This window comes from Peromyscus maniculatus, chromosome 15 (assembly GCF_049852395.1).
Source record: "Peromyscus maniculatus bairdii isolate BWxNUB_F1_BW_parent chromosome 15, HU_Pman_BW_mat_3.1, whole genome shotgun sequence".
NCBI lineage: Eukaryota > Metazoa > Chordata > Mammalia > Rodentia > Cricetidae > Peromyscus > Peromyscus maniculatus.
The window spans coordinates 42,275,474-42,289,574 of NC_134866.1; the positions used below are offsets into that span (position 1 = coordinate 42,275,474).

General features: G+C 44.2%; 1 long non-coding RNA gene and 1 pseudogene across 1 annotated transcript; both read left to right on the plus strand.

Moving 5' to 3' along the window:
• The first annotated feature begins 322 nt into the window (after positions 1 to 322).
• On the plus strand, positions 323 to 1,294 carry LOC143268724 (interleukin-10 receptor subunit beta pseudogene; annotated as a pseudogene).
• A 9,416-nt stretch (positions 1,295 to 10,710) lies between these two features.
• Positions 10,711 to 13,482, plus strand: LOC143268762 (uncharacterized). Its single transcript, XR_013044885.1, has 2 exons — positions 10,711 to 10,931; positions 11,151 to 13,482. It is a non-coding gene; the product is annotated as an uncharacterized LOC143268762 (long non-coding RNA).
• The last annotated feature ends 619 nt before the right edge of the window (positions 13,483 to 14,101 follow it).

Here is a 14,101-nt window from a genome sequence, read left to right on the forward strand (position 1 = left end):
GACAGGAAGCTAATGAGCATAGACTTCTTTATCCAACCATATTTTTATTCCTCCTGTTTGAAGTCCTATGTACTTAGTACTAGGCAATAAATTGTATCCCAACCACCGAGTTTACTAACTGAAAACATGAAAAATCCATGGAGCCAGGTGTGGTGGGGCATACCTGTAATCTCCACCACTTAAGAGTCAGAGACAAGGGGAGTTCAAGTTCGAGTCTAGCCCTAGCTACTTGGCAAGTTCCAGCTAATAGTGAGGCTATTAGCTGCCGGCAAACGAGCACCCCGATTGTCCCCTAATGTGGCTATGCAGCTGACTGTGGGTGTCAGCTCGAGGAGTGGTCCCACCTCCAGGATACCAGAACAAACTCAGTTCATTTCAAGAACATTCTATGATGGGTGTCACCTGCTTTTCCCAAAGGGAATCAGAATGTCATAGTTCAGTACCAATGTTATAGGCAATCCCTAGACATATCCAGGAGCATGACTTCAACTGAATGCGATTTCTCAAATCTCTCCAAGTATGAAGACCACACCTTGAGAGTCAGGGCTGAGTTTGTAGATGAACATTTGGACCGGGTAAGTATTCCCTACTGTCCTGAGGGTGACACCATTTTCAGACCTCCTGGAATGCAAACAAACACTTGCTGATTCCTTACATATGTGTTTCCCACAAACTGGGATCAAACCTGAAACAGGGACCCCAAAGAACTTTTATTACTCATCAGAGTGTAATGTGCAATGTTGGAAAAACGGAGCTGACAAGTTTCGACTTTCTCCTCAGAATGACTTTGATGGCCTGAGAGACCCAGATCCATGGACAACTGAACTGCATTCAAGGGTTTCCTCTTGATCTGAATAGAGCTGGAGAAGGGAGTGAGTCTGCCTGTGAGTACCAAGGACAGTGACTGACAGTGACGGAACAAGCCCTGGCCCCGGGTGTCCACCATCCTCACAATCTGTCTTTGTGATCTTCCTGGGACTTGGCCACTTTGCCTTGATGGGGTTCATGTCTAAGAAGACCAAGTACATCTTCCCCTCTGGGAATTCTCCACTACCTGAGAGAGTGTGGGGAACAGCCTCACCACGGCACACTTTCACTCTCCTTCTTTCCATGAAAAAGTTTCAGACAAACTGTCACAATAATGGAAGACTCCAAATGCCACAAACACTATCGTAGTGACGGCTGTAGCTCCGGGATCCTGTCTGGGCTCAGACCTCCAGCACTGCATTCCAAGAAGAAACCCACTCAGCCAGATACAGCAGCCTCATCCTTCTCACATCAGCCTCAGAGGAGCAACGGGGTCAGCTGCCTGAGAAAAACCCAGATCTAGAGCTCCCAGAGCCTGGGCTTGTCCAGACAACCAAGCACTTGGCTTTTAAAGGATCAAGTGACAAAAATACTTTATCTTGGGGATTTACTGCTCTATGGAGACTCTAGTAATTTTTTAAAGTGTGATTTTAAGCTTCTTATGCTAAGATAAAGACTACATAAAATTTGTGAGAAACAAATAAAATGGAATTTTTTTTTCAAAGATGCAGATGATAGAACTCTTCATGAGGATCAGTATATCCTTGGGAGGGAGGGCGGTAGGAGATGGGGGAGGGCAGAGAACAAATTGTGTAGACAAGTGCAGAATACATCTGTTGCTGGAGGGCTTCTCTCCAGGTTCCCCAAGCCCCGCAGTCCCACAATCTACTTATAAAATAATCACTCAGACGCTTATATCACTTATAAACTGTATGGCCATGGCAGGCTTCTTGCTAACTGTTCTTATATCTTAAATTAACCCATTTTTATAAATCTATACCTTGCCACGTGGCTGGTGCCTTACCAGAGTCTCTACATGCTGCTTATCCTGGCGGTGGCTGCAGTGTCTCTCTCCTCAGCCTTCCACTTCCCAGAATTCTCCTCTCTCCTTGTCCCACCTACTTCCTGTCTGGCAACCTACTTCCTGCCTGGTCACTGGCCATCCGTGTTTTATTTATATAGAGCAATATCCACAGCATACATCTCTATTAGTTTCTTTCTCATCACTGGCAAAATGCCTGACAGAAGCATCGTAAGGTTTTGGTGTATGGCTTTGGACACTGCCCATTGTGGTGAGGAGGGCACGGCGACATGGATGGCTCAGCCATTGGCATCGGGAGATTGTGGTGCAGCCTGTTCACATCTTGATGGGTCAGAAAGCAGAGACAGGAGGAGAAGCTGAGCCGGACTGTAACTCTCAAAGTCTGTCTCCATTGGCCTACACCTCTACCATCTTGTCCCCTACAGTCTCCCAAAATAACGTCATCAACTGGGGACCAAGTATTCAAACACACAATATCATGGGGACAGTGGGGTAGTTGCTGTTGGAACTGGTTTGTAGGAGTTAGGTGGAAGAGTTTGGGGATGGGCCGGGCGGTGGTGGCGCACGCCTTTAATCCCAGCACTCGGGAGGCAGAGGCAGGCGGATCTCTGTGAGTTCGAGGCCAGCCTGGGCTACCAAGTGAGTCCCAGGAAAGGCGCAAAACTACACAGAGAAACCCTGTCTCGAAAAATAAAAAAAAAAAGAGTTTGGGGATGGAAGCTGGAGAAGTCCTGGAATGTTGTAAGCAGAGTTTAACGGTCCATTTCTACTGAAAGCTTAGATAACCGGAATGGCGACAGAAATGCCTATTCAGCAAGGGCCATGCTCGTGAGTTCTCAGAGGGAAAAAGATTCTTCTCTGGAGCCATTCATGTTACATTCCCCCTATCTCATCAAAATTTCAGTGCAGCTGAATTCTAAAGTAATAGAACAATATATTTGACAAGAAAACTTTCAAGATGCTAGAACATAATAGCGTCCTAAGTGGTAGCATGGTTATCGCTCATTGCACTTAGTTGGATTTAAAATGAATGCCCAGAGCAAAAAGTGAAACAGAATGATGTGAAACATTTGCAACGTGTCAAGGAAAAAAGCTCAGATATGTCTAATGCTGTGAACTAGTAGACAAGCAGAGATCAGAAAAGATGACTATAATTGTTTAGATTCGGGGCATTAAAAGGAAATCAAATACATCCATGCAGACAGGGTCAGGAATAACCAAACCTGATGGAGCTCAGCTACTACCACCACAGGAAAGCTACTTCAAGGACGAGAGTCCACTTTACCAAACATTCCAGTGTATGAAAATTCAAAACTAGTTGTAGGACTTTCAATAAAAAAGGAAGACCTGAACAAAGAGCATCGTCACAGTAACACTCTGATCAAATACAGTCACCTAGAGAAATATTTTCCAAAATTCAGCCATGTAGGCACACAGAGGCCATGGGAAGCTGTGAGAAAATGGGGCCAGGCTACATCTGAAGCTGGCAACAGAACTTGGCAACATCCACACAGAATGCAAGAGTTATAAGGTCATGGAAGCTTGCACCGAGGTTACAGAAAAACAATAGTGAGGCCAGGTGATGTGTGGTAGGGTTGGCGTCTCTATATAGAGCTTCTGAGTGAGCTAAATGTGAAGCTGTGAAGATGAAGCCTACATCACTGTGGAGACTACAGGACAGCAGAGATGTTAGAATTATGGGATGTCGTCTGCTGAGGATGTCTGCTTCAAGCACAGAGTGAAGCTGGCTCAAGAGAAAGTGTGAATCTCACTGGTCGAGAAAAAGACTACCACAGTTCAAAGTCAAATTTGAAGCAAGCTTTGATTAAATAACTGGCCAGGTAAGTGGGTTCTGCCCAGGTCCATATCTGAGTTCCCAGAAAATGGTCCCAAGTCACATTTTTGCAGTGGGTTAAGAAAGCAAACCCATAATTTGCCACATTTCTCACGAGGTCTAGTCAGGAGCAAGCATTCATCCTCATTGTGGTGGTTTGAAAGGAAATGGCCCCCAAAGGGTGTGGCATCATGAGGAGGCGTGGCCTTGTTGGAGGAAGTGTGTCACTGTGAGGGCGGGCTTTGAGGTTTCCTGTGCTCAAGATACCGCCTAGTGTGTCAGTCGATTTCCTGTTGCCTGCAAGTTGTAGCACTCTCAGTTCCAGCACCATGTCTGCCTGCACACTGCCACGCTCCCCTTCATGATCATAATGGACTGAACCTCTGAAAATGTAAGGGAGCCACCTTCATTTGCCCTGGTCATGGTGTCTCTTCATAGCAATAAAACCCTAACTAAGACACTGATGTACTTCCTGCCTGCATACCTCCTGCCTACATCAATCAGGGGCAAGGGTACATCCTGACATATTTCCTGCCCACATATGATCAAGCACATCCAGTGCAGATGGGTCAAACAAATTTATTTAGGGGAGTATGTAGCACGAACCTTAAATCGTCTTATTAATAAAATCAAACCCGAAGCCAGGATTTGGGATGAATGCTAAAAGATCAGAGAAACAGAACCAGCCACAGCTAACCTCACCTCGCCAGTTCCTCAGCTGATCCTGTTTCCTCAGACTGGAAGCCTCTGAGTCCTCATCCAAAATGAATTTCAGCTGAACTGCTGCTCAAAAGTCTAAAAGCTTACCCAGCTCTAGTTCCTGGTTTTCAGGCCTTATATACCTTTCTGCTTTCTGCCATCACTTCCTGGGATTAAAGGCTCACTTCGTGGGATTAAAGGCATGAGTCACCATGCCTGGCTGTTTCCAGTGTGGCTTTAAACTTACAGAGATCTGGATGGACCTCTGCCTCCAGAAGGCTAGGATTAAAGGTGTGAGTGCCGCCATTTTCTGGCCTCTGTATCTAGTGGCTGTTCTGTTCTCTGGCCCCAGATAAGTTTATTAGGGTGCACAATGTTTTGGGAAACAACAATATCACCACAGGAGTGAAAACATGTGGCTTGTTATCTCCCATAAACAATAGCCTCTAGCATTTCAGGCACTATTTGTTCTTGGGCAAGGAGCTTGCAGATCAGAGGGTTTTTTGTTTGTTTGTTTGTTTTGGTTTTTGGTTTTTGGTTTTTGTTTTAGGGCTCTCTTAGGCACAGCAATTAAAACTTAAAGTGTAACTTTGGCTCTCACAAAAGCCCATGTTGGCTTCAGATAGAGACAGGGATAACCAAGCCTGACAAACATCACCTAACACCACAATAAGCACTGGATACTAGACACGGGACTGTAAGGTTTGGTGTTCGGCCTTCAGGGCTTTAGTATTCTTTTGCTCTGATATTTTTCTTCCATGCCTCCATTCTTCCTTTTCTGAATGGGAATGTTTGCTCTGGATCATGTATATTGGAAGGATGTTGTTATTTATTTATTTATTTTATCTTTACAGTGGGGCAAGGCAGGAAAACTGTAGCAACAGCTCATAGCTGAGAATTTGCCTTGAATCTCAGTAGAGACTTTGGATTTGTGAATAATATAAAGATGACTCTTAGGTATAAAGGGAACCCGGAAGTTGACTGAGTCCGTGGTCCACTATGCACTAGCTTTGACTTATGGTGGAATAGTTTACATATGAAGTACCCTTTATAGGGGTGTGTGTTTGAACACCTCTTTACCTAGCTGGTGGCACTGTTTGGGGGAGATTATGAAACATTGGGGGCTGTAGCCTAGCTAGCAGAAGTGGGTTGCTGTGGTCAAGCCTTGAAGGTGGTATCCAGCTTAAAGCTCTCTGCTTCCTGATCAACCAAGATATGAACAAGCCACGTGGAAAATGCCACCATCGTGACCAAGCTGTAGCGATTATACTCTAGAACAGTGGTTCTTAACCAATGGCTCACAACCCCTTTGGGGTCAAAAGACCCTTTCACAGGGGTCACCTAAAACCATCAGAAAGCACAGATATTTACATTATGATTCATAACAGTAGCAAAATTACAGGTATGAAGCGTCAATGAAAATAATTTCATAGTTGGGGGTCAGCACAACAGGAGGAACTGTATTAACGGGTCGCAGCATTAGGAAGGCTGAGAAGCACTGTTCTAGAACTAAATCGAACTAAATTCTGTTTTCCTTCATTGGCTTCTGGTAGGCATTCTGTCGCCAAAACAAGAGGACTGAGAAGATGGCTACACAGGAACTTACTTACACAGAAAAGCTCAGCTTTTGCTGATAGCCACTTTGCCTACAACACAACCACAGGCTCTGTTTCCCTAACTGGCCCCACGGTTATTTCTGGAGTTCCTGCAGTTCCGCAAGTGCGCACAGTCCTCTCATGGGGACCTTTGTCTGTCAGCTTCCTCAGTGTACACGAGGCTTCAGCTCATCCTTGTTTCAGAGGAGGATGGTCACTGGAAAAGTATATTTTGCTGTCCACCATCCAGCCTTCTGGATCTTCACTGTGGATGTCCAGGGCAGTAGACCTCGCAGAACACTTTGTTCTGGGTTTCATGAAGAAATGCAGGAAACGTCCATCTCCTGGACTCAATGTCAACCGAACCTAGATGTCATGCTAACTCCTCATAAGTAAGGCAAAGTCCCTCAAAGCCAGCCTTATGCTAACTCTTCTTTCCATTGGCCAGACTGGGAGCCAGCCTGTGGTGACCACATTGACCTTTCCACTTTCCTGTCTCATATTCTGCTCTGTAGGCTACATTACACACAGACTTCTTCCTGACAGTCCTTATTCTCCATGCAAACAAATATTTAGTAAGTGTGTACCCATATAAGCCAGCCTCACTTAACCAGACAGATCTGAATTTTTCATTCAGTGTCAGCCAAGACACACACACACACACACACACACACACACACACACACACACACACACACTGCAACAGTAAACACTATTTTCAGACTTTGACTTCCTCCTATCTGCAGGCTCTTTCCTGCTGTGTTTCCACATATTCAAACTTCTTTTCTCTTGAACTAAATAAGTAGGATAGATAGATAGATAGATAGATAGATAGATAGATAGATAGATAGATAGATAGATAGATAGATATAGATAGATGATAGGTAGGTAGGTAGATAGACAGACAGACAGATGGACAAACATATAGATAGACAGATGCATATGTACATAGATGATTAGGTAGGTAGGTAGACAGATAATAGATGGGTAGATAGATAGATGATAGGTAGATAGATACATAAATAGACAGATCATACATACATACATACATACATAGGTAGATAGATAGATAATGGATGGATGGATAGATAGATAGATAGATAGATAGATAGATAGATAGATAGATAGATAGATAGATAGATCTATCTTTGATGGACTATCCTCACCTCTAATTACTGCCACATCTCTCTTGTCTTTCAAAGTCACCTTTTAAAAAACTTAACCACAAAACCATGTTGATGTATACTTTAACTATATCAGTACTTCTTAACTTTTTATATGGGATATATACTAAATTTATAATGTTTGGATTGACTTATGCCTCCAAATAAAATAAATAAATAAAAAGGTACTTTTTGAGTCCTAAACTCCTGAATGGAATTTACTCAGAATGGAGTCCTATGTAGAAACAAGGAATTCAAGTTAAAATTAAGTCATTAGGGTAAAGTAACTCAATATGACTGTTATCTTCACAAAAATGAAATTTGAGCATAGACATGAGCAAGAGAAATGCCATGTAAAGATGAAGGCAAAGATTGGAGTCGGCCTGGACAAGGGAAGGTACACCAACAGTGTCTAGCAACCCATTAGAAATTAGAGGACTAAGACTTACAACAAATTGGTCTTGGTGCTCCAAAGAAGGAGCCCACCTGCTGACTTAAGCTCAGAACTATGAACAACCTTTCTCTCTCACTCAAACCACCAGCTTCTGGTACTTTGTTATAGCATCTCTAGAGCATAAAGATGATCTCTGTCCGTTACTATGTCTTTGTTTGGGGTGTTGAGGATTGAAGTTAGGGTCTTGAGTGTACCAGGTAAGGACTCCAGCTCTGGGTTATATCCCCAGCTCAAATTAATAAGTTTTGATGGATTTGACCACCTGTCTCTCTACTGCCTCGCTTCCCACTTGGTTATCACCCACAGATAACTGACCTCCCCACCCATCATCCTGCTGTAACTTTCTCATCAATCTTCCCAGCATGAATTCCAGCAGGTCTTTTCTCCCTTATCTTCCTAAACCTTTCTGCCACAGTTCACACTATTCATCTCGACTTTCTTCCCAACATGTTATCTTTAAAAAGGGGTCTCACTGCACAGCCCAGGTGAAGCCTTGAACCCAACAATCCTCCAGTCTCAGCCTCTTGAGTGCTAGAATTATAGCAGCCACCATGCCCAGCAAAGTGCCATCTTTTCTTGACCAAATTACAAAGCACTCCTAAATTCTATGCTTTTTTAAAAAAGTATCTTTTGGATTTTCTCTTCTTTCATTTATTCCCTAGAAGGAAATATTCCTTAGGGTTCTACCAAGAGTCCTTTTGTTACATATGGCCTGTCTTTAAGGAATCTTAACCATTCTTATTAGCTTTGAGTATCATGTATACCTGGAGTTTCTAATTCATACTATCCCGTCAATTTTCATACTCCACCATGATGAGAGAACACTCATTTGATTAAAAAAAAAGGAAGCCAGCTCAAGTCGATATGTGATACGTTATTTAAGAGAGTTGGGGTTAGCCGGGCAGTAGTGGTGCACGCCTTTAATCCCAGAACTCGGGAGGCAGAGCCAGGCGGATCTCTGTGAGTTCGAGGCCAGCCTGGGCTACCAAGTGAGCTCCAGGAAAGGCGCAAAGCAAAGCTACGCAGAGAAACCCTGTCTCAAAAAAACCAAAAAAAAAAAAAAAAAAAAAAAAAAAAAAAAAAAAAGAGAGTTGGGGTTATCTCATGTCTTCCAGCAGATTCCCAGAGAGAAGCACCTAATAGCTTTCTGGTTCTCTTTGTGCCAGAATGAAGTTCAAGATTCCTTGGCTGGTTGAAAGACTGTACATGATCTGTTCTTCACTCTTCCTTCCCACCGCCATGTCTGTACTCCCCAAGCTACAAGCCAACCATACAAACTCCTTCAGTTCCGCGCAAGCACCACGATTCCTGGCTTCTGGGCCATGTACATGATATCTGCACGTCTGGAAGAACCATTCCCCTCTCTACTTGGCCGATTCCAACTCCTCTAGCGATCTCAGCTTAGAGTTCTACATCTTTTGAAAAGCTTCCTTGATTATGTTAGTTTTTTCATCAAGGTGGTAAGTACCGAAGAAAAGCCATTTAAAAGGAAGGAGGATTAATGTTGGGCTGATGACCGAGGTTTCAGTCCAGAGTCGTGTGGCTCCAATGACCGAGGTTTAGTCCACAGTCGTGTGGCTCCACTGTCTGGGCCTATGGTGAGGTAGAACACTCTGGCAAAGAGAACAGTGGTCCAGTGCTGCTCATCTCAGGGCATCCTGGAAACAGAGAGCAACAGGCAGGAAGGGGCCAGGATAAGACACAGCTTTTAGTAGCATATCCCCAGTAACCTACTTCCTCCAACCAGGCACCCCCATAGCTCCTTTGGTCTAAAGTCACCAATAGATTAAACCATTGTTAGAGTTAGCATACAACAGCCCTCTTACCTCTCGTGGACTTGAATCACCAGCACAGAGTGGTTAATACATGAGTCTTTTGAGGGGTTCTCAACTTGGGGGTCACATATCAGATATCCTACATATCAGATATTTACATTAGGATTCATAACAGTAGCAAAGTTACAGCTATGAAGTAGCAACGAAATAATGTTATGGTTGGGGTTCGCCACAACATGAGGAACTGTATTAAAGGGTCGCAGCGTTAGGACGGTTGAGAAGCGCTGCTTTGGAGGGCCATTCCTAAATCTATTCATCTCTACTTCTCCCTGAGGTTGATTTATTATTCTGTGTTTGGGACCCTTTATATACTTCTGTCTCTATTTCATGCATCCACAGTATGTATCATTCGTATTTATTCTTTTATGCTTCTCATTAAGTTCAAATCATTTTAATACACAGCTGAATCTGTTAAGACATGTTAGTTAAAAAACACAAAAACTCTCTTGAACTTATCCAGGTCAGGCCAACCTCAGGACTATGGACATTTTGGACTAGGTAATTCTTGGAGGAGCTCTCTGATGCTTCACAGGATACGTGACAGCATCCTTGCCCTGGACCCACTAGATGCTAATCGCACATTATCTTTCAAACGTGACACTTTAGAAGTGTCTCCAGGTGCTGCTGGGTGTCCTTTAAGAGCAATGTTGCTCCCAGCTGAAAACCACTGTTTTAGGCACCCAGAGAGCACACTTCCGATATCCCCTACAATCTAGACAGAGGTAGCCAAAAGTCCCCATAGATTAGGTGTCCCAGGATTGAGTTGTTTGTGAAACACAGACAGTAAGGTGCAGAGGGTGGGAGCTGAAATCAGCGATGAGGCAGGAGGCCTTGGAAGCCACGTGGTAGAGAAGGGCTGTAACCTGTTGGATGTGGTCAGGAAGTGACGCAGCAGCGGCAGCAGAGGGGGCAGTGATGTGAGCAGAGGAACAGAAGGGTGGAAGTTTAAGACGTGAAGTCTGGCCTGTCCATTGCATGACCGTGAAGAAGGCTGTGTGGTAGGCTGGGGAAGTCTGAGCTTCTACCTCAAGGCAGGTTCCCATTGTTTCCCTCTATTCTTTTTTTTTTTTTTTTTTTCTTTTTTTTTTTTTTTTGGTTTTTACGAGACAGGGTTTCTCTGTGTAGCTTTGCGCCTTTCCTGGAGCTCACTTGGTAGCCCAGGCTGGCCTCGAACTCACAAAGATCCGCCTGCCTCTGCCTCCCAAGTGCTGGGATTAAAGGCGTGCGCCACCACGCCCCGGCGTTTCCCTCTATTCTTAATAATGCTCCCATAACCTTCTCATTCGACGAATTGTTTCTTTTATAGAACCAAAGATCTGAATAAAAGGAAAGACAGCAGGGCGTTTCACCAAGTGCTCTGTCAGTGCTGAAGAACAAAGGACGACTGAGATGGAGTGGAGGGACACTGTCATTGAAGTGTGACAAAGGACAGTTTGGACTTACATGGGCTTTGCTGTTACGGAGTATTTTCCCACACGCTCTTGTCTTGATACACTTAGGAGGTGAATTACAACTCCAGAGTGTCCCTTGACAGTTTTCTTTTTCCTATAACTGGGGAATTCTGATTTTTTATTTTTTATCTATTTTTGCTGGGCTCATGGATTTTGCACCAAGGTTTGCAGGTATGATATGGATAGTAGATATGATAAGGGGACTAACTTCTGGCCAGACGAGACCTAAGTTACTTTTCAAGGGGTGAAGCACTTTCTTTTCTTTTGTAGTGGCTTGAATGCAGACCTTGCAAGAGGGTGAGGAGCCATTTGGCCTGAACTGAAACCCACACTGAAGACAGTAGAGCTGAAAAAAATAAAAGAAGCCCGCTTCCATAGCACTAAAGAAGAGGAGCCAGCAATGGTTTTTCACAAAGGACTATCTAATAACAAATTTCTGTTTTGTGGACTTACGGGTCTTTGCCACGACTGGTCGATTCTGTCATTTAGAGTGAGGACAGTCAGAGAGAATATGTAATTAATGAATTCTAGTATGTTTCCACTTCTGTCCCACGGTGACTTTAGACAGAAAACAGGAATTTCTTTTGAGACAGAGTTCTTTATCATGTGACTGCCAAGTCAGGCCTCAGACTTGCTAGGTAGCCAAGAATGACCTTGAACTTCTAATCCTTCTGCCTCTGCCTCTTGATTGCTATATGTATGCACCACCAAGTCTAGTTTATGCTGTGCTAAAAAATGAATCCAGGGCTTTGGACATGCTGCTACGTGAGCGCTCTACCAACTTACCTACATCACAACCCTGAAATTTGAATTTCCATTAACTTTCCTCCACCCACCTCCCAAATTATGCTACCTTCACTTTACTATTTTATTTTTTGCCATGATAGGAATTGAACTCATGGCCTTGAACGTGCTAGGCAAGCACTCTACAGCTGAGCCCGTTTTCACTGCTTGTACAATTCTTAGTTCCAAGGCCATGCAAAAGTAGACAGATGTCTGACTCCGGTATGATGCATGTTGGCTAGGCCGGGCTCTGGAGCACCAGCCTGTCTTGACAACTTTGCCTTGGGCTTTATTACCGGGGAGAGACATTTCTGGGTTGAGAAACTTCCTGTGATTCAGCAGAACTGAACCCTGACACAGGGAAATTCAAATTCAGTGTGGCAGCAGCTGTGGACGCTCCATCCGTTAACAACCCAGACCAGTCCTGTCTGGGCTTTAGATGTTTCTCTGGCTTCTGTGGTTTTCTACCCAAGGCTCAAAGTTGCAACTGTTACTGAGAATCTTCCTCAGACTTCTAGAATCTAGAGGTTGAAAATAGAGCATTGAGAATTCATTTTTTCCCTTACATGTGCACATGCATACACACATACGCATAGCACTCTCTCCTCTCTCTCTCTCTCTCTCTCTCTCTCTCTCTCTCTCTCTCTCTCTCTCTCTCTAACACACACACACACACATACACACACACACACACACACACCAAGTAACTGTAGAAAAAGGTTACTTTGAATCTATACAGACTATCAGCACTTTCATAATATCCAATATCCAATAAAGACTGTGCAAAATCAGTTTACACTAATGTAACAGGACATCACTGATGTTTATCATTTCCCTTACCACATTCCTTTGAAAATAACAGAAGAACAAATGCTCTCTCTTCTTTGAGATGATGAAGGACAGTCAAAGGAGGTTTTCTATCTTGTAGATGGCATTTGGATATCAAGCACCACTGTCAAAAGCGTCAGTGTTAAGAGACATATCTTACTCTGAAACTTCAGCAGTAAATCAGGTCTATCCGTGCTGTGCAATGAAGCACCTGTAAGCCGCCATGCCAGCTCGGCTCCTTTTGGGTTGATAAAGACCTTAGTATTGATTTACTCAGCGGAGTTGCCAATATTTACCCTCTAAGGCAAACAGCACTGTGCATACAAAACACTGGCTACTGCTTATTAAGATCCTAATGTACCAGGCACAAAACTGTTGCTGTCCATTGCCTGATTGCATGGAAGAGGAGGAGAAAGATTCCAAACGTGGCTCAGCTGCCTTTGCCCCAATGATGAATACAGCAATGGTGTGACATCACAAAACACGATCTTTCGTAAAATAATCACCTGGGGCTTTCTTTGGCTTCTGAACTCCACTTTCTTGAGTCCATTTGGTAGGAGTCCACCACACCCCAGCAGAGAAACACCAAGGAAAATGGCGTTGTTCTGTTGTAGCTGCCCTCACAGGCCCGATTCAAGCTAGTCTCCCTCGGGTCAATGCTTAGATCAGTAGGGCTGCCTACCAAGGTCTGGTGTCTCCCTGGTAGCCCCTGGTGGAGACTGTAACTGCCTTCTTCAAGTCTAGAGCTCCAGCCTGGGCAGGCAGAGTATGAGAACGTAGAGGCAAAACACAGCTCTTCTGTGAAGGCTGTGAAAGTCTCACCAAAGAGCCCTTCTGTGCTCTGGGGAGGAAAGAAAAGCTAAAAGCAAAAACCACATAATCTGGGGGACCCAGTAAATACGTACAGCCTGTCCAACTCACCAACTTGGTTTGACCAATCAAAAATTCCCCTTATTTCAATACTTAATAAATGAGCAATGGGAGGATTGTATTTTTATGAGCTACAGAGTTCTTATTTAAGGGTATAGTGTGGGTTTTTTTTTGGGGGGGGGGTTGTTGTTGTTATTTTTTTTTTTTCCGTTTTCCTCCACATTCAGCAATTACTCTCTGTTGCTGGATGTCTGCGGTCACATGCTCAGCTTCCTGTTTATAAGCGGCCTGTTTTCGGTGAGTCAGCAGTTCCTATTCACACAGAAGCCCAGCAAGCTGTGGTAAGGCCCAGGAGGTCCAGGGGGCTTTGTGAAGGGCCTGAGCACGGTGGCCCCTTCCCTGAAAGGGAACAAGCTCTCACACCCAGCGACGACACAGAGCTAAAATTAGTCAGTGAGCGGGGGTTGGCAGTTTCTCACCTCCTTAAGGGCTGGATCACTGCCAAAGATGAACAAAGCCAGCCGCTGTTTGGGGAAGGTGCCAAAGACAGATTTTAGTACGACTGAAGAAGAAAAAAGGTGTTTGTACAGATATGTGAGGATTTTTCTCCCTGGCCTGAGAGGAGACCAAGCAGTATCTACCATCTTCTAAGGTCCCAATGATAAACCGAAGTTCGGTTCCTCCTAAGTTTCCCCTAAGGAACCCACGATTTACAGAGTGGGTGAGGACGGATTACTGAC